The 21,335-nt window shown below is 51.0% G+C and overlaps 1 long non-coding RNA gene across 1 annotated transcript in view; it reads right to left on the reverse strand.

The window, feature by feature from the left end:
* LOC119063497 (uncharacterized) overlaps positions 1-14,390 on the reverse strand; it is a 30,675-nt gene extending 16,285 nt beyond the window's left edge. Inside the window, exons 1-3 of the long non-coding RNA XR_005085190.2 lie at positions 14,274-14,390; positions 9,534-9,736; positions 1,620-1,714 (exon numbers count right to left, since the gene is read on the reverse strand). This is a non-coding gene — a long non-coding RNA (uncharacterized LOC119063497). The remainder of the gene's footprint in view (positions 1-1,619; positions 1,715-9,533; positions 9,737-14,273) is intronic.
* Between the last annotated feature and the right edge of the window lie 6,945 nt (positions 14,391-21,335).

Genomic DNA, 21,335 nt, shown 5'->3' on the forward strand with positions numbered 1-21,335 from the left:
GGGACAGGCCCAGCGCCTCGGGGGCCGGTGGGCCAGCTGCAGCGTCCTCTTGGGGGGGGGGGAGAGGGGTGTGTGAGACAGAAGGCTGTCAAAATGCAGCTTTCTGGGCCCCATGCCACCCCTTCTGAGTCATCGGAGCTGGGAATCTACCTTTTAATAACAAGTCCCTTCCAAAGAATTTAGTTCACACGAAAGTATAAAAAGCACCACTTGGAAACATTTTTCCATCTATCTAGTCAACAGACATCTGCAGATCATCCCCTCCCTCGGTACTTTCTAATTCCTGTTTCCTGTGGCAAAAAAAAATTCCTCCTCTCTCCAGGCAGATTCCCCCTCTTCACTGTTCTCCCTGAAATCTCACCTCCTTGGAACACTTTTTCCAAAACAGCTGCCACCTCCAGGCCCTCTCCACCACATCCCTTAGTGCTTGTTGGGCTTTACCACAGGCACACACTAGCTCATTTGTGTCTGTATTTCACTCATTGCTGTGTCTCCCACTCTAGAATATAAGCAAGGCCCACCCAAGGCAAGGGCCTGATACCCTGTGTTGCTGGCACATAATAGGCTCCACGTATATTTGTTGAATGATGCGTGAGGCCACTTCTCATAGTAGGACAACGGGGCAGGCGTCTGCTGGAGAAAGAAGACGTTTGAAACAAGGGAAGGTGTGGGTGGCGGGAAGACCCAGCATGGCTGCCTGCCAGCTTCTCTCCAGGGACCCTCACCTATGAAAGGCAGAGAGGAGGAGAGGCCGAGAGAGCTCACCAGCGGGCCTCCTCCCCCAGGAGGGAGGATTCAGGGCTCAACACGCTTCCTGGGGCCGGGTCTGTACAGGCAGGAGGAAGCAGCCGCTCGGCTCCCAGGCTGCGCCAGCCCGAGGCCCGGCGGTTTGCAGGAGCCTCCCCAGAACCTGCTTGTGCGAACTCGCCCGGCTGGCACGCACGGACTGTGTTTTGGCTGCCTTGTTAGGAGATTAAGCTTTCTTTTAAAAAAACAAAAAAAAAGTCTTTAGCAAAGGCTCGACTAGAGCTGACCCCTGAGGAGGCGGCAGCAATAACTGATGGGCACTATATTCATCTAATTAATCTTCTTGTCAACAGAGTTGTTCGTTGCCGGTGCCAGCTCTGACGTCACCCCGCAAGCTTGCCACACTGGTTTGTACCCAACTACAAAGGCCACCTCTGACCCAGCCCTGAGCTCCCAGCCGCACCCCCAAACACCGCCCGTGGGGCCCTGGCTGGGCTGGGAACCGGCGGTGGGAACGGAGGTGCCCCGTGCCTGCTAGCTCGGGGCGGGGCCGTGGGGGCCCACAGCTTGAATGGAAGGTGGGTAGGGACTTGGAAGGAGTCTCGTTCCCAAACAGGACTCAGAGATGCTGAGCGTTTTCTGCTGCTTGAGCTCTGGGAGGTTCCATTCCACAGGGCAGATTGCTGCTGTCATAGCTGGTTGGCCCTAAGTGACAAGTTCCTCCAGGACCCAAGCGGGCATGTAACTGAGTCTGACGGGGCTCAGGAACTGGGGGAGGGGGCGCTCGGACCGTGGTCCTGGGCAGGAGACTGGGATTTTCAGACTGTGCTGGTCTGTGAGCCAAGTTCTGCCCCCTGGCAGGCACGTCTTACCTCTGCATGTGGCTTCTTAATGTCGAGGGTCATATCCCAGACTGCCCCTTTGAACTCAGGACTTTCCTCTGGTTTTACTGTCAGCACACATCACCCTGTTGATTTTTAAAAAAGATTTTTAATAGAGAGAGGAGGAGGAAGGGAGAGAGACAAGAACATCAGCCCTTCATTTCGCCCATGCATGCACTCATTGGTTGATTCCCATATGGTTCTTGCATTTGCCCTAACCAGGAATTGAACCCCCAACCAGGTGTATCAGGATGATGCTCTAATCCACTGAGCTCCCGTCCAGGGCCACACTGTGGGCTTTTTTTGCAAAACCTTCAGTGCCATCCACACTCATCCTGTTTATTTATTATTTATTTTCTGCTCACTACCAGCTTCTTAATCAAGAGATCCGTGCACAAAATATAGGCGCCTCGTGATTTGGATGGGGAAGCGTTTATAGCATTACTTGCACTAACTTCTAACAGAAATTAAAAGTTTCTGTTTTATATATATAACACATCGCAGTGGCTGCAACTTTGTTGCCAACAGAAATCACAGCTCTTTTTGTATCACAAGGCAGTTGGTGCAGTTACTCGTCTGTGCTCATCCCTGTTTGAGAGGACGTAGTTAGTAACGTGCTGGTCCGTAGCTCTGTTATAACATAGTAACAAAGAACATGACCATGTCACAGTTTTAGAAATATCTTGCCTGTGATTGCTTTATAGTACCTATGCATCTCAATGTGTTTTCAAACAGTGTGAGCAAGGGGCCCAGGAGCCTCCCCTGACCATCTTTCACCCACCCCAGTATTACCAGCACCTGCCTCAGGTCCCGGCACGCAGCGGGCGCTTATTACACGTTTGCTGACTGACTGAAAGAACCAGCCATAAAGTGAATGAATGGTGGCATGCGCCTTAATATGACCTATGCTGTACGCCTGAAACGAATGTAACTGTTGCATGTCAACTATAGTTGAAAAACTTATTTCTAAATTCCAGAAAATAACACGATCTTGCCCGGGTTTGGGAACCCGTGTATCCCCAAAGACGCAGAAGGTTCTGGGACCCTTCACTGGATGCACTTTCTCCACAACAAACCCACGGGCCCACCAGGAGAGGCTGGGGGCCTTGCTGCCTCCTTCGAGTTCAGGGATGACCAAGGAGTCCCCGCCAAGCAGGGTCCCACCGGGCCCTTCCCTTTTCCGTGCTGCTACACGCTGCCCGCACCCTAAGCTACAGACTAGGGATGTTCCCAGAAGTCCTTTCACACCCCCGCCTTTTGCCCAACTCACTCTAGCGGTGAAGGTCGGAGCCTTCGACTGAACTTCCCTATCTGGCCACGTGATGGCGCTGTGTCCCTGACTGTGGAGGCTCCGCGCGTCTCACGGCTGCCCAGGCTGAGGTTAATCAGCAGCGAGTCAGTTACCCATCAGTTGGCCATCAGTTACTCAGCTCCACGGGCCTGGAAATCATCTCCCGCTGGAGAGAGGAGAGAGGCCGGGTTCTTGCAGCCGGGGGGTGGGGTGGGGGGGGGGGGGGGATGAAACCCCAGGAGCCTGTCTTTGAGAGCCATAGCCTAGAGGTCAAGTGCCCGGTCCTGAGAACTAGATGGACTTGAATTCTAATTCCATCACTGCCTTTCTGCCACCATGTTTCTCTTTTGCAAAATAAGGATAGGAATGGTCCTGCCAGTTAGTTGGGTTGAAAACGATGATGCTGGAAAAAGGATCACCTTGGCACAGAGCCCTGCGACCCGGTGCACTGTGGGACTGAGCACCGTCACCCCTTCTGACTGCAGCCATACCAGCCTGTCGTTGGCATCAGCAAAGGAGACAGCGTCCACCCCGCATAGCTGCAGAGCTGAATGAAAAGCACGACAGCTCGTACCAGTCTTGGCACACTGGAAAAGCCAAGGACAGCTAGTGGGCCCTCATATCGTTCTTCCGCGCAATACGCACAGGTAGGCGGAGACCAAGGCAGCCTGCTGCCGCTATACTGTCAGCCCAGGGCCAGGGGTTCATGCCAGGAGAAGGGGGCCCCACTATGCCTGGCTCTCCAGTTTCCTGGAGAGAGCTTAGGCAGTGGGGATTACTACTTTTAGAAGGTTTACTCTTGGAAAACTGGTTTCTGCTCAGAAGAAAGTAGCTTGGGAGATCCAAGAGGCCCCACTGAAACCCAGGGAGGTGTTTTGAGACAGAGCAAGACACAGTCTTGCTTGCCCTTGAGGCTGTGCTGGACTGGTCCTAGGGCCAGGGTCCTTCCCTCACCCCCAACCCTCCCCCTCTCCCCCCTGCAGTGCCAGGGTGCAGGGCCCCTCCTGGCCTGTCCCTGTGTGTGGTCACTGGGGCATGCAGGCTCGAGCCGGCCCACTCTGAGTCAGCCAGGGCCCAGGGTGTCCATCCACAATGAAGAGACTCAGGTCAAGAATGGGAATTCCTGTGGTTCCCAGCCTAGGAAGGTTTCAGGTGGTAACTCCAGACAATCGGAGGCTGAGTGAGCCTGAAAGGGCCAGTGTTACTGTTTAAAGTGTTATCAGTTTAATGAACTGCTTACGAAGTGTTAAATGCAGGCGAGTGTAAACGCGCATCTGGGCTTGCGTTTTATTTGTAGACTTCAAACTGGGCGCTGGGCGTTTTGAAAAATGCCAATTAATGGTGTAAAATCAGAATTTTTTTTTTTTAAAACTCGGAATTTCTAATGGGGAGGAAGGGTTTTCATACTGCCTCCTTAAATGATCTCAAAACATATCCAAAACACCAAGGCATTTGCACAAAGACAACACAACCACAAAGACTTAAAAGATCTTGTTAAATAAATGGAAGAAGCAGTAATTTACTACTCTGTTCTGCACTGTTGCACAATTCGGTGTGTTTCTGCTGGAGGAAAGAACGAAGAGCTTAGCATCAGAGGTATTATCAACACTGATTTCCCAGAAGCTGCTCTAGAAAACTTGTCATTTCTGCCCATTTCTGGCCAGAAAACAGACGGTTCACGGGAAGACTGAGTACGCTTCCACGAGAAAAATTTTCTGGCTGCCCTTTGAAGCAATGAAGTTGGATTTGGAGCGAATGGAAACATTGTGAAAGTGCTTATTTTCTTCCAACATTTGTATTTTTCTTCCTTATTTCCTGTTAAATCGGCACTGCTCATTAGCAACCATATTTTTGCGTTACACACTCAGCAGAATTTTTGCTCTGTGACTGTATTCCAAATTAAACGTTTAAGTTTCCAGGGAAAGTGCAACAAATGTTTAAATCAGTCAGAACTTAAACTAATGAGAGAACGAGGGAAAAACACAACTTCCGTCTCCTGTACGACCACTGCTCTTTATCTGCTTCCCACTTTGGGAGCTCTTTTCTCTCTGGGGTCCTGAGAGGGCTGTTCACAAAGCAAGAAGTCTCAGGAAACACCGAGACGTCTGGACCTAGAGCTGTTGAAAAGTCTGCCCAACCCTGGTTTCGGGGAAAAACTCGGGCAGGGTGAGGCAGTCTGACAATCTGGATGGACTGTCCACAGCCAGTCACACCGTCGGAGCTGGGAAGGCGTCCAGTCTGGAAGCCTCATTTTGCAGATGGCGTGACAGCAGCGCACCCGAGATGATGCGGTGATAAAGCTCAGATCGAGCCCAAACTCTGTGCTCTGTGTTCTCTGATGAGCAGCCTCTTGTCTTGTGTAGGGGTCTCCCTGCCAGGGTGCAACGTAGCTCAATGCAAGTCATTGCTTTCTAGGTGAGAGCAAATGACACCTTAGTAAGAAGAGGGCAACCACAAGTCCATTTTCTTTCCGTGGGAAACTGGGTAGGGCCCAAGCTCCATCTCCATTCTGCCCTTGTCTGCTCCTCCATTCCAGAGCAAAAGGTGGAATGAGCACGGCAAAACCCAAAGGGCATCTTCTGGGGAACAGCCGCACACTGAACTCTGACCCCGAGACAGCAGGATGGCTGCTCAGATCGACAAGTATATTCTGGTGAGACGGGCAGTAGCTCCTTCTAAGGGCATTTTGACTCAGCCCAGAATGTTTGGAGAGAAGAAAAAGTGATATTAAAAATATTATACCATTGAGGAAAAACATACAAAATTTCAGTAGTCAAATGAAACCATGGACAGGTGGATCGCCACGCCAGGATGCCCGAGACACACACGCTAATCCAGTTAATGTAGATGATGCGTTAGTATGTGGTAAAGGTCCTCAAGGAAAGAGAGATTAGTCAGTAAATGATGTTAGGACCAACCATGTGGAAAATATTAAAGATAATCCCTAGCCCTCTCCATATACCAAAATAAATTCCACATGCATTTAACAGTGATACGCAAAAAATAACATAAAAAATAGGAGACATAAATAAATTTCAGATCTCAAGAAGAGGACTTTGTAGATATAAATGCTTAGAAATAGGTTAATAAATAAAAGATCACTTGGGCTGACCACAGAAACATGAAAAACTCTAGGTACCAGTAACATGGGGGAGATGTGTGTGCAAAAGACCACAAAGCATCAACCTTAGCTTAACAGGAAAAAGGCTGATGCAAAACCACGAGGAGAGTGGTCCGAGAGCAGTCCAACAATGCTAATGGGCAAAGACAAGTGAGAAAAATACCAATGTTCACGTTCGTGAATTAAACATGTAAATCAAGCCAAACGTGAACATCCCGTGAGGAGCTGTGAGCCACGCAGGTGCTGGTGGGAGGGCCCACCGACAGAAACCTTCTGGGGACCGGCCAGGTTCTTCGAGAACCGGGGCAGCCACATCTTTTCACTGGGTTTTCCTGCTTCTACAAATGCTCCCCAGTCGGATAAAACCAGAGACTTACTGAAAAGGTTTTCCACTTTCGGAGCTGCTTCAACATTTTGGGAGCTAGCCTGTCTGTCTGTACGTCCAGGAATTACAGTTGCTATCATCCACATGGTAGACTGGTACACAGCCATTGTTATTACTAGTGTATTGAGATTTAAGGAGATGAGGACATGACCATAATGTAATGCTAAGTGGAAACCTGTACATATTGTGTATGTATTTTTAAAAGACTGAAAAAAATACCCAGGAGTTTTCAGTAGGAACAGTAGGCATTGCGTCTAATTTTTCCTCCTTTCGTGTATTTTTCCATAATAAAATAGACATTAATTAATGATGGAAAACAAGTGGCTGAAAGTAACATGGTCGTTTTTGTTGGGCCCGTCACAGCCCACTGGTCACACCGGACACAGGGTGGAGCCGGGGGGAGGGCCTGTTGTCCCACAGAATCATAGCCGGGTTCTCACGAAGGAGGCCCGGCAGGCCCAGGGCCTCGGATGGCAGTCTGCTCCGCACTTGTCAAATCCCTCAGGGCAGGGCTGCCCGCACTTGTTCGGGACCCAAGGTCTCCCGAATCCCAAAGGGCCCTGGTCTCGCTCGCCCACAGCCTCTGCATCTCTACCCCTACGACGTGGGTATCATCTTCTGTATCAGGGGATGGTACTGCGAGACCAGGAGGCTCTGGAATTTTCCCTCAGGGGCCACAGCACATTTTCTAGACGGTCACTGGATGTGGCTACTCTCCCTCTGCTGAGCACCCATTCGATAAAAGAGGTCACACAGAGGGCACTGTGAGCCGAGTCCAGTAAACAAAGCGGATGACTCGGAAAACGGACAGCGGCCCCAGAAAGAGAGATGTTACAACAGTGATGGAGGCCGCTGTCACACGGGACCTCACCCAGGGCCTGAAGACATTTCCAAAGAAAGGAGGCCAGCGCCCTCCAGCCACACCTCGGGAACAGGTGCACAGAGCCTTCGAAGGGGCTCCTCTGAAGGGCGAGGTCTGGGCCCAGCTCACACCCGTGAGGTGTCTCCTTCCAAGCCTGCCCCGTTGCCTCGTGGCGCACGGCACTCTTCTGTGCAGCCATCGAACTGCCACAGGCGGAAGGCGAAGACAGTACGTCTTGGAGTGAGTGACTGACCTGTCATTCAGAGCAAAAACAAGGCAGCCCTGGTTCAACTAGGTCCTGAGGTGCTAGCTGGAGTCGGCCAGCCATGAAAGAGAGAACTTGACCCTTTCTCTTCAAAACCCCTTCAGGAAACCCCAATGTGTTTAGATGGGAGGGCTCGGATCACGTCATAAGAATGTCCTTTTTGTGTATGAGCTCATCTCCGTCCACAACCCCTAATCTCCCCCTCCCTGTGCATCCCCCTCCTGTATCCTTGCAGGCGATCATGGGGGTGGATGAGCAGGTGGGAACCACAGGTACTGCCCCGGTACCTGTGAGGCTTCTTCTGGGCCTGCAAGGCAGGCAGACCCAGATGGACCAGTCCCCGCATTTCTCCTGAGGCCACCACGTCTTACCTTTCAGTCCCCAGGCCCCACCTGACATAGCTCCTCAATCTGCCACTAGGTATGGAGCCCCCAGGGTCCTTATGCGTTTGCACTCTCCCACCAGGTGAAGCCTGCTCCCCACCTGTCCTCCCCAGACTGAGGAAGGGACTCAGCACACTCTTCAGCAGGGTCACGATTGTGGCCACGCAGATGCTCCCAGGGGACAGCGGTCGCTGCCTGCCCACTGTGCATCCTGGGGCCAGCCCCTCATGTTTCCCCACCGCTGTGCTGATAGGTGGGGCCACATAACAGGTTCTGGCCAATGGAGGTGAGAGGAAATGCCATATTGCTTTGGGGGTGAAGCATGAAATAGTGGGGTGAGGTGTGTGAGTGACCATGGGGAGCCCTGACTCCCTTCAACATCCCTCGGCCCCTGGTCACCCCATTTTGGGCGTGGAGTGAGCCTCTGTTCTGTTAAGGCACTTCAGTTTCAGGGTTCATTAGTTATTACAGTCTAGTGCAGCCTTACCTGACCAATGCGATGGTCTGGAACAGAAGACCAGGCATGTTCCTACACAAGTGGGCAGGTGGCTGAGCATGTCCATCTGAGCAGGGCGCCACGAGGGGGCCCAGGTGTGAGGAGCTATTCTACTGCTGGGAGGACGCGCTGCCTCAAGTTCGATTTGGGGAAAATTAAGGTGGGACTGGCAGTGGCCAACAAAGGACGTTTCCTTTGGACACAGTGGAAGCACGATAAGTATGTGCTACCTGACATGATTATTATGGGATGTACCTGGGATTGGCACGTACAGCAGCTGATGAGTGAGGCGGACACCTGGCGTTCCGCCCTGAGATGGAGATGCGACCACCCATGTGTACATGTGTGTGCATGTGTGTTTACATGCCTGTAAGGCCACAGGAGTTGAGAATATACCAAATAGGGGTGTTATAGCCCCATTTTGTAGTCGGCTACCCGGTGGCTCTACTCCAGAAGCCAATAGGAAATAGTGACTGATTTTTATAAACAGTAAATGACAAAAGCTGGAAAGTCAATCCCAAAAGGAAGAAAGCCAGTCATCTACCGAAATACTCGGCCACAAAGCACAGCTGTTGAGACTCGGATCTGACGCCTGGGCTGGGACCCTGGTGTCCGCCTCAGGTGTATGGCCCTGGGCCAGCCATCTAACCCCCGGGCGCCTGGGCTTCCTCATTGGGAGAAGATGTCATATTGTTGTTACAGGATTAAAAGTAATAACACTTCAAGGTCTGTATTAGGGTTCTGTTTAGCTGCTTGTAACCGAAAACAGTGGCTTAAAACAAAAGCGAGTTATTTCCTTCAGAAGGACCAGCACTAGGCGGTGCCCAGAGTCAGGGACCAGGCCTCTTCTGTGGACTTGTCGGTCTGTCTGTCGGTCTGTCGTGCTCAACGAGGCGCTTCCACCCCACAGCCCACGGTGGTCACTGGTGCCGCAGCTGGAAGGAAGGGCGGGTAGAGAAACTAGGGGCAAAAGGCCCAATCTGCTCAGCTCACTGACCGCGTCCCCAGTCCCGGGGCCACACCCGATGCAACCCTCTCTGTGAATCCACAAACAAGGGTCCACGGTGACGAGGCTGAACTTGCACCCGTGTCTCGTTAGTACCTGGAACGCTCTCAGGAGGAAAGCTGGTGCGCTCCTTCTGGAGGGCGGTGGGCTGGGTGTCCCCGAAGACCAGCTTGGAGAGTCCGACGTCTGAGAACTGCCCGGAGCAAATCGTCAGGCAAGTGAGTGAATATTTACGTGCATGGACGCTCATTGCAGAGTTGCCAATGAATATGGCAACATGATAATAGAATATGATGCAGCTGTGAAAAACAATGAATGATACATACTGGTTACCCCAGGTTCGTGAAATGTCATAAAGCGATACTATAGCTACAAAATACATGTACCACGGTCCTGTGGTACATATATATTCGTAAGGTACCATATTTGGGATTTGGATTATAGATTAATTTAATTGTATTCTTTGTACTTCTCAGTGTTTTCTAAATTTCTTTACAAAAAGAGCTACCTTTATAACCAGAAATGTATACTTTTTATAATGACCATGTTGGGGGAGGGGGCATTCTTAGTTCGTGCCAGGCACTGAGCTAAATTAACTCTTTTTTTTTAATCCTCACCTGACAATACGTTTACTGATTTTTAGAGAGGGAGGGAGGGAGAGAGAGAAACACTGATGTGATAGAGAAACATCGATTTGCTGCCTCCTGTATGCGCTGTCTGGGGATTGGACCTGCAGCCTTTTGGTGCAGGGGGTGACATTCCAACCAACTGAGCCACCCAGCCAGGGCCAAGTCCCTTAACTCTTAACTTTTTATTAGGATTCTACGAGGCTATAGTTGTTTATATTTTATAATTTGTAATAAAAACAGAGTCTCGGGATTCCCCGGCTTCACACTGCAGCAGGGGACGCCCTGGCGGGCCAGCTCCCCCCGACAGGCCTGGCTGCCACCCGGGGAACAGGCATCGTGGCTGGAGCCTCAGGAAAGTGCTGAGGCCTGGATCTTCCCAGCCAGGGCAGAATTCCTGGGGCTTGGCCATGGGGACAGGGTGAACAGATTCAGGCAGGAATTTTGTCTGTCTCCTTCTTTGTTTTTAAAAAAAATAACCACTGCCTAACCTGGGTGGAGCCCGGTTTTATCTGGTTTTCTTCAGACACTGAGCAAAGATGAGTTGCTGCTCCTTAGTTATGTATGTGGGGCCCTCTGGGCACCGGCATCTGGGGAGAACCTGTCCCGGCCCAGACCAGACTCGACTGTCAGCCGGGCCTATTCCTGCCCAGGGAAGAGCTTAACGGATGCAAGCTCATCGGCATGAGAGTTTCTCCTCGGGATTCATCCTTGGGAGTGAGGCTAAATCCCCAGCCTGGGCTTTTCTACAGTCAACACATCAAGAAACGAGCAAAGGTGGTCACAGGAACCAAAGCTGGGCTCCAGCCCTCTGTGCGTGGCACCCTTGCCCAGTACCAGCCTGAGGCTTGACAAGTTCTCAGCTTCTAGCTTTTTCCTTCTATTCCGCAACTTACAAATGGCAGAGGCTGCTGGATCTGAGGCCAGACAGCTTGGATGCAAGCTCCCACTGTGCATTTTGCCTGTGTGACCTTGAGTTAACTCTGTCTGGTCCTCAGTTTACCCATTTGAAAAATTAAGTTTAAACATCAGGTCATATTCTGCTTTGTTGGCTGTTTGTGAGAAGTCTCGGGGCAAGACCTGCATTTCCAGCCGGGACTGGCTCACCCTCAGCCTCCAGCCCACGGAGGGCAGCGTCTGCTACAGCAAACTCAAGAGTGGACTTCTTCGATGCCAAAACACCAGGATTAAAGGGCTACTGGATTTCCAGCATCAGAGAGCTTAACTGGGCTGCTTCTGTGGGCAGGGGCAAGGGCTACTTTCCAAAGTCATACCACACAGTGGTCCCCTGACCTACATAAAGCAAGTCAGGACCCCCTGGGGCCAGCCAATTGGAGCTCCTCAGGTCACATGGCAGAAGGAGGCTGAATTAGGCACAGTTTATGGGGTTTTTTTTTTCAGGGAGCTGGAGTCTCCAGGACCCGTGTAAATGTCAGTTTCATGGAAATCCATTCTAAAAGTCCCGGTCCACTCCATCATCTGCTCCCCCTTTTCCTCCCAGTTCTCCCAGAGTGCCTGAGGCGCTGCTGAGATCAGAGAGCATAATTACAAATGAACTGGGGCTCGGGGGGGGGGGGGGGGGGGAGGGCGGCTTACAGCTTAATTAGCTCCCGTCCCTGCACTGTCTCTGCTTCTGGGCCTCACACTTGGTGCAGGGGTCCCGGGTGCCAAAGAATTCAGAGTAGGAGCCTCCTGGCTTGTTAACGCGCTCGCCTCGGTCCCTCCTGACGCATCCAGGCTGCAATTAGGCCCAGCCGAGGAGAGGGAGAGGCCTGTGTGCATCCGGAGCTGGCGGGGGACCTGCCTGTCTGAGCCAGCCCGGAGGTGAGGCGCACCATGGAATGTGGAGTGGTGGCGGTCGCAGGAGCATGCACCTGCCTGGCCCAGCCCAGGTCAGGAGGCTTCAGGCTGCAGGTGTGTTTCCGGGGGCGTCTGGCAGGGCCCGCATGGAAGACACCTGGGGTTAGAGAGGCTCCTACACTGGGCGGGGGAGGGGGGCGGGGAGACAGAGACCGGGGCCTGGACTGTCTCTGGTGGGAGCCGCGGTGCTGGGGAACAGAGCTCCCCTCTTAGCACAAGCCAGGACCCCAGACAGAGCTCAGGGCTTGTAAGGTGTCTCAAAGAAGCAAGTGCACAGGCAGTCCTACCTGGAGGGCCCCTCTCAAAGGACAGTGCAAACCCCTGAGCTGATTTCTTGGTCTGCATGACTTCTTGGTAGCTTAAGGGCGGGCCTGTCTGAGTTCCCAGTCTGCCCTCCAGGGAACTGACGTCCCTCTCCCCTGGAGAGGCTGGAGCTGGGAGGAAGACTGCAGGTGGGAGGCGGGCAGGGGCAGCCAGGAGCTGAGCGTGGGGGGCTGTCCAAGAAGATAATGGAAGCAATGCCTCCCTGCTACCAGTCTCTCCGCCTCCGGCAACCCCAGCCCGAAAATCTCGAGGCACTGGGCTTACTGCCGACCCAGACCCCCCTCCTTCAAAGACAGGTTGGAAAAAGAAAATGGAAATGAATAGGTGTTCAATTATACATCTACAAAGCATAATATCACACCTAAAAGTCAACTGTCACGCTACTTTACTATTTACTTAAAAATGTGTTCCAATATTAGCCAGGGATGAATTTTAATCTGTTCGATAGAAAAGGAAATATGTTCCCCAAAAGTGAGTGCCCGGGGTACCACAGGCCCCATGGTTTTCGAGGGATGGCTGGACTGGGGCCTGACCTCAGTCTCCGGGGAAAACTTTGTCAAGGGGACCCTTTGAGCTCATACCTGACATCAGCAGGTTTCCCTGCACCTGGCAGGTTCCGGGGAGAACTGCACTGCAGACCTGGGGCTCTTTCCTTCCAAGCATGTGGAGGAGTGACAGCTAGCTTTCCATCAGCCGCCCCTGATCTCTGAGCAGCAGTTCTCTGCCCTGTTTGCTCTCCCAGACGGAGACACCCTTTGCACCATCTCCAGTTCAGAACCAGGCTGCACTTGGGTTCCGCTGGGAGGGAAAGGTGGCCCTGGGCACAGGGGCAGCCAGAGTGACTAGACACTCCCTGTATTTATATTTTAAACAAGCACTGACTAGACGCCGACCACATGGCTGGCAGGTGCTTTTTTTGAGGAGCTCAGAAGCCAGCAGGGAGACAGTCACAGCACCGGCGGGGGGGGGGGGGGGTGTGGCTCAGAACAGGGAATGCACAAAGAGCGCAGCAAGGTTTGGGGAACATGAGAGTCATTCTACCTAAAGGTCAGGAACCACACAAAGGGGACAACTGCCAGCTGGGCCTCCAATGAGGACAGGGTGTCTTTGGATCAAGCAGTGAGGGCCTGTGGATGAGAGGTCAGGGACTGGGATGGGGGCAGGTGGCTCCAGCTGGGGAGAAGGGACCCAGCATGCAGCCCAGAGAAAGTGAGGAGGTCCCACCTCGTCTACAGTGACTCCAGAAGGCGTGCAGAAGGGAATTTTTTTGGTTTCTGTGTGGCAAGGGGAGGCTGGAAGAGAGGGAAAAACAAACGGAGCCCTTTCCACTGAACACTCTGAGCGACATCATCATTACTTGTCAGTTACAGCCACGAATGGGTCACACCCACGAATGGGTCACAACCCTGGGCTATCTGTCTGCATACCCCACGGCTCCTGTACAGCTTTTCTATCCATAAACCAGAGATGTTTCCACTGAAGTGCGGGCTGGGTTTGGACCGAGATGCAGAGCCAGCCACAATCCTCCAGGCCTTGCTCCCCAAGGCGGGGTCCAGGCCCTGGCAGCATCAGCATCCCCTGGGAGCGTGTTAGAAATGCAGAATCTCAGGCTCCGCCCCAGACCCACTGGGTCAGATTTCCTAGCTCACCAGAGCCATGCTCTTCCGGAGGGTTCCTGGACCCTTAGTGGCCGCTACCTGGGGCACTGTGACCTCGAGGATGGACCCTTCCACCTTCAGGCTCAGCCCATGGAATTCGGGGGGGGGGGGGGGGCAAAACCAGGAATTATCTCCAGGTGCTAAACAAGGCTTCGGCTTCGGATTTCACTATTCCGGGCGGGAGGCCAGCCAGAAGGGGCTCAGTCACTCCCAGGCACACGGCGTCAGGAATCAAAACAACCCAGGAATGAAGGTGAGCTCATGCCGACGCCGGGCCGCCATAATTCATGCCATGGCACGTTACATGTGTTGCACTGAGGTGGCGGCTGCACAGGTGGAGTCACGCGCCCGTACCTGTCAGCACTTACATTATCCACGATTATCTGGATTTTCTTTCCCTTCTGCCCCAGAGGAGGGGCCGCCACACAGAGTGTAGCAGAGCCAAGTCGCCAGCCTCGCACTGGGAGAGAACTGTATCCAGAGACGCAAAGAATAGTCCACGTAACGTGCCGTGTGCGTGCAGTGTGCGTGCGTATGCGTGTGCGTGCGGTGTGCGTGCGCACGCACCTGCTTGTGCCCGTGCGTAGGGGGTGGGGCGGCTGCCATCCAAGCTCCTCGTTAAAGGAGAACAAGCACGTCCAGGAGAAGTGCTCTGCTTTTCCGCAGGTCACAGGGTGAGAAAAGCTCCTCGTCACATGCAGGGGCTTGAGCCTTTGAAAATAATAAAAAGGAAAAGTTTTGAATTAAAATTTATGGTTGAGCCGGCCTGTCTGGGAGAAGCGGACTTAGTGGGCACCGCTGACGCCAGCTAGGCTGCAGGGGCTGGGAGAAATTGGACACCAGCGTCCCTGTAACTGGGGCGGCGTCAACGACTCTTCCAGTGGCCAGCCTGCCAGTCCGTGCTCTAGCTGCACTTTGGACCCCCCTGGAAAGCCCTGAAAATGCCTGGGCCATGTTGCCCACCCAACCGCTCTGGATCTCTGAAGGAGGGGACCTCTCACTGAATTATTTGCGAAGCTCTCCAGGTGATTTTAATGTGACACCAGGGCCCAGAACCCCCTAGAGACTCCAGGGCTTAAGGATAGAGTAGGGGCTCCTCTTGCTGTCCCTCTCTTTCCCTATGCTGGGAGGGGCAGTAGACCTCACCCAGCAGTGGGTGCCCGAGGGGGCATCGAGCATCCAGAACTTGGAGAGTTTTATCCATCTGTGGGCCCAGAATAGATAGAGAGTCAGGGACATGGCATCAGTTCGGCGGCCAGCCCCATCCCACCCTGGCCCTGAGCAGCTGAACACTTCCATCTCCGTCTAGACAGCCATGGCAAAGAACCTGTGCACCCGAGGTCCTACTTCAACCTGCTAATGATGTAACTAATCACAAATGGCACGTCCTGAAACAACACCACGTTTTTATTGTATACATTCGTGGCTGAGACGTCGAACTTGGTCTTATGGGCTAAAAGCAGCTGTCATGGGGCCATATCCTCTCTGAAGGACAGAGGGACAATGTTTCCCCGACTTGACTGGTTTCTGGGGGCCGCCTGCATTTCCTGGTTCTCGGTCCCTTCCTCAGATAACTGATGTCTGCTCATCTCTTGTCTCCTCTGATCCGGCCCTTCCGTCTCCCTCATCGCAGACCTCCTTAGGATGAATTGCTGCAACAGGCTCATCTTCCCACCTGAAGATCCTTGACTTAATCATATCTGCAGAATTCTTTTTGCCAAGGAAGGTCACAGTCATAGGTACTGTGGATTACATGGTCCTCCACACCTTGACCACTGCCATGTGAATTAGATGTTCATTATGCCCATTCGGCGGATAAGAAAACTGATACCTGGAGAGGAAAGGTGAAACGATATTCCTGTCACTCTCTACCTTGTTGAAACAGCATCTAGCAGCCACCTCACAGGATCATCACCCATCTTGATCCTCTAGCCATGGGTATCCCCCTTCCCTCCATAAAGCACAAGGTGCCCCCTGCCCACCTTTGGGGCTGGTTATTCCTTACACCTTTGTGTTGGGCGGCTTCATGGGCACCCAGCTCCTCATACAAACTGGTGTTATGGAGACACCCATGGCCACAGCCAGGTCAGGCATGCATCGCTCCGGGGCCCAGGATGCCAGTCCTCACTGGGCGGTGCCTGCAGCTCTGGGCCTCTCCAATCCCCTGGCCTAGGCCAGTGCACACACAGGTGACACCACGTGCCTTTCCTCTGTGGCATTCATCAGAAGTCCACTGTCATTTACATACCTCTGTAATTAATCTCGGTCTTTCTCTGTCAGCTGTAAACTCCACAAGGACAGAGAATATGTTTATTTTAGCTCCCCAGGGCCTTGCAGAGTAAATGGCAGTTAGGGGATATTTAATAAAAATCTGTTAAATGAAAGAATGTTTTCCAGCACTGTAAGGCTTGCAGACTATAACTATGTCTTTGCCTTCTAGAAGCTGAAGTGGATTGATCAATGTTCTCATCTACTGCCTTCCCTGTAAGAGGACTACACATCTCCACGCATTGACATGTGACCCCTAGGGGACATTTGCAGGCTTGGCCGTGTGACATGCTTTGGCCAATGTACTACAAATGGATGTGACGGAAGCCATATCTGAGAAGCTTCAGGAGCAGTTGATAGCATGGCTCTGCCTCTCGTTCTTTTCGCTTTGCCGAGAGGACACAGCATCCTGACTGTAGGCTTCTCCTTCGGAGCACGTCCCAGGATTGGAAGATGTGTGGGGCAGAGCCACAGTGGCTACCTTGTAGCAATCCGCATGAGCAAGAATGAAGCTCTTGTTGCTCTCAGCCAATAAGAGTTGGGGATCCTTTTTGTTATCGTGGCATAACTTGAACTCCGACCAATACAGAAGTCTTCCTGACATCTCAGGTCACCTCCAGCTCTTTTCTTCTCAAATGGAGACCATGTTCTGCCACTACAAGCTCTGTGATCTTGAGAAGTCAGATAACATCTTTGGGCTTCAAACTTCCATACCCATAGATAAAGCTTTCTGATCAGTCATTCTGAAGAATTAGCCTGTTGTTGGACACTTGACCTCTGTCCTTAATAAGATATCTTTGCACAAGGTCACGTGGCACCAGGATGTCACCCATATTTTGTGTCTAAGAGCTATGTGTTCTTAGTTGATATTTCTAAATCTCACTTATTTTTAAAAGTGTTCTTCTCTGTAAAAGGAAAATGTGTCACACAGCCCCGGGGTATGTCCTGCAGCTCACAGTAGGCATTCAGTACATGCAAGTGCCCTCCCTTCCACCCACCATCTTGATCAGACAGCCCTGTGAGATGTGTGCCTCTTTGCACACCACATGCCCTGAAGCTGGGTGCTTCTGCAGGGAGTGGATACTAACATTTCTGATAAAACCCTACGGAATGTATGCAGATGTTCGTAACTTGATTCACAACAGTTCGGAAGGGGAAGCAGCCAGGTGTCCCTCAGTGACGACCAGGTGAACAGAACGTGGCGTGTCCATGCAGACCGATGCTGTTCAGCCATAGGAAGGAACAAAATACTGATCAATGCTGCAACACGGACGAACCTTGACAATATTACGCTAAATGAAAATGCAGTCGCAAACAGCCATGTATTCCACACCTCTTGTTTATATTAAACACCCCAAGTAGGCGAGTCCACAGCGACAGAAAGTCAATTCTTCATCGTCTAATCTTCTGGGAGCATGTAGGGGATGGAGGGGTTGGGCAGTGATGGCTAATGGGTATGAGGTTTTTTGGGCAAGTGATGAAAATTTTTCAAGTTAGATAGTGGTCATGGTTGAACAACTTTGTAAACATACTAAAGGACACTGTAGACTTTAAAATGTGAGTTGCATGGTATGTGAATTATATCTCAATATTTAAAAAAAAAAAGAACTTGCAGAGGGATACGAACAGATGGGTAGCCAGGGCTTGATGGCTCTGGGGAGGACATTGCCACGTCCATCCCTTTCCTCAGTCTTCTCGTGTTATTTTGTTTGGATCTCCTAAATCTCTCTTCTTTTCTGCTGATGCCACATGCCCAGACAAAGGGAACATTCTGCTTAGCTCGCATGTAATGGTTGAGATTTTTCAAATATCACTTTCTTTAAAGTTTTGAAAGGAGTGGAATGGGGATGAAAATGTGAATGAATGCTCAAAATATGAAGGAATTAAAGATGGCGGTGTTCCGGAGTTTCAGATTCCTCGCTCTGAAAAAGCCACGAGTACTGGCCAAGTCGTGGGTCTCGAGTGCTTCCTGGCCCTGGAGTCCCCTCTGGAAGCTCCGGCCAGCCTCCTGTATCCCTCCTTCCCCTCCGCCTTGGGCCTGCGCCCCAGCTGGTGGCACTCTGGCAAGAACAACTGACAATTAGGTAGTTGGGCTCCTCAGTGTAGAAAGCCACTCCCTTCCCCTCCAGATCCAGAGATCAAGGCCCTGGTGGGTGGAAAGAGCATGCAGAGACCCTCCACTCTTCCTTCCACACACCCCCGACCCCAGAGGAGAGGGCTGTTGCCCTGCAGTGCCCCATGAGCACATGCCCGTGGGCCCACCACCCAGGGCCCAGAAAGTGGTAGCTTCCCATTGCTCTGCAGGAGACTGCAGTTTTCTTTAATTTTTAGATTCCGAGATGACCGATCTGACGGTTAGCGTATCCTAGCAAAATGAAGACGCATAGGTAATTAACTCTTCCCGGCTTCTGCTCATGTGTTTTTAGATTTTAAGATTGGATAATAGCTTGCCTAGCCACATTTCGGGTTGTGTTTTGGATTTGCCTGAGCCCCGTCGGCCATCACTACAGACCAACTGGAGCCGATTAACCGGAAAACACCCACACAGAGAAGAGAGTGGGCCCCTCCAGGGGCAGTTACCCTGGTATGCGTGTGGGTTTCTGTCCTTTGCCAGTCTCCACTTCCCTCTGAGGGGGTGCTGGTGTCATCTAGAGAGAGTTGGTAACATGGGAACACGACTTGTCTCTCTGTGCATAGCTTTAGAAGCTTATTTACAAAGCCCTCCAGCCCCTGAGTTGAAAGGCTTCACCGAAAGACCTAAGACATGCTCAGAACGATTCAGGCCGCAGTCAATATTTATAACTTGGGGCTTCAGTTCAGGTGGCTTCATGAGACTATTTGAGCTCCACTTAATGTCTCTGCCCATTGATCATCCGCGGGAGCCCTTTGACCCGCTGGCCCCTCTCTCTCTAGTATATTGTGCAACTGGGAATACACTTGACTTTCAAAGGCTCAGCCTGGGCCATTCACAGGAAAATGTCTACCTCATTTTTAAGCCCTATCTTGTTCCCTTGCAGTCTGAATAAACATTATTCAATACCCAAAGTTACTTAAGCATTAATCATTTCCACCTGAAGGAGGAGGTGAGGGGAACAAAGATGTTACAGCACAAGAAGGTTGAAATTTAACCTCCACTGCTGGGTGCTTTCCAAGCTTCTTCAGATTAGTTCTTCAAAGAGGCCCCAGAGAGCTGATGTTACCTCTAGCTCACTGGCATTCTCTTTCTCCACTGGAACATGAAGCAAGTCCTCCCGGAAGCCCCACGTAGGTAGTAAACTCAGCTAGTAGGTCTGAGTATTTGCTCTCTCTCTCCTCTGGAGTAATTTCCACAAACCTTTGATATCCTGTTCTCGCTTCACTCCCCCTTTGGACAGGTTTCTGACCTAGCCCGTCACCATCTCTCCCTGCAATACACCTCCCAGTTCATGCGCTTCCTGTCTCTCTCTTCCTCCCTTCCTTCCTCTCTATCCAACCTCAGAAAACCAAATCACTCCATATAGAAAAATTGGCCTCTGCAATTTCCACTCTCTCTACTATCACTGACAGATGCCCACTCTGGGCTCTGAGATGCAGCAGTCCTACTATGTACAGCAGGGGGCAGTGGTTTTCCAGGTGTGGCCTCAGACCACATGCATTGGACTCACCTGGTGTTGCTGAGCATGGAGGCTCCCCGAACCTCACCCCATCTACTGAATTGGACTCTGGGGAGCTCACCAGTGAGCCATCTTCCAAGTGAAGTTGGGGGTCTACTATTACTGAGGGGGGAGCATGGCTTTGGACTCAGAAAAACCCTGGCTGCACCCTTGCTTTGCTCATTAGTAGTAGCCGCTTTATTGAGATATAAGGATATACCACGCAATTTGCCCATATACTTTGTATACGCGATTTCAGTAGTTTCTAGTAAACTCACAGAATTGTGCAATCAATAGAATAGCTTTGTTGTCTCAAAAGAAGAGAAGCCCTGTATCAGTTAGAAGTCCTGTATCAATTAGAAGTCACTCCGACTCATCCTTAACCTCTCAGCCCTAAGCAACCCCTAATCTGCTTTCTGTCTCTGAAAGTGCCCCTTCTGGATACTTTGTATCAATGGAAATATACAATAGGTAGCTGTTAAAACTACAAAACTATTAGAACATAACATATGGTCTTGGATTTATGAACAAATTCCTATATATGACCCAAAATAGCACAGTCAACAAAACAATAGATAAATTGAATTCCATCAAAATTACAAACTTCTGTCTATCAAAGAGCACTGGCGAGAAAGCAAAAGACACCTTCAGAGTGCAAGAATGTTTGCAAATCATATACCTGGTAAGACTCTAATATCCAGAGTGTACGCAAACCACTTCACAGTTCAATAATAAGGAGAGAACAACCGATTAATAAACAGGCAAAGGACTCAACTAGGCATTTGTCCAAAGAAGACATACAAATGGCCAACAAGCACATCCATGGTCATTGGGGAAAAGCAAATCAAAACTCAGTGAGACACCACTTCACACCCACTAGGACAGTTAGAATCAAAACCAAAGGAAAAGAACAAGTATCGGTCTGGATGTAGAGACAGTGGGACCCTCGTACATCGCCGATGGGAATTAAAATGGTGCAGCCATTCCATTAAATAAAACACCTTGGCAATTCCTCGGTAAGTAAAACAAAGAATTGCCATGTGACCCAGCAATTCTACTCCTAGGTATGGAACTAAAAGAATCGAACACAGGTGTTCACATACAAACTTGCACATGAATGCTTGTAAGTAGCATAATTCACAATTTCCAGCCAAAAGGTGGAAACGACTCAAATGTACATCAACAGATACATGGATAAACCAAATGTGGTATATCCATACAGTGGACTATTACTTGGCGATGAAAAGGCGTGAAGTTCTGACACATGCTATAACATGGATGAACCTTGAAAAATTATGTTAAGTGAAAGAAACCAGACATGGCCATGCATCATATGATTGCACTTATATGAAACGTCCAGAAAAGCCGAAACTGGGGGGAGATGAGAATGGGGTGTGACTGCTTAATGGGGACAGGGTTTCCTTTTGGGATACTGAAAACATTCTAGAACTGGGTCGTTGTGACAGTTGCACAACCCTCAAGGCCAGTGTACTGAAGGCCAATGAATGGCACCATTTAAAATGGTTTAAA

This window comes from Artibeus jamaicensis, unplaced genomic scaffold (assembly GCF_021234435.1).
Source record: "Artibeus jamaicensis isolate MK-2021 breed Jamaican fruit bat unplaced genomic scaffold, CSHL_Jam_final contig_490, whole genome shotgun sequence".
Lineage (NCBI taxonomy): Eukaryota > Metazoa > Chordata > Mammalia > Chiroptera > Phyllostomidae > Artibeus > Artibeus jamaicensis.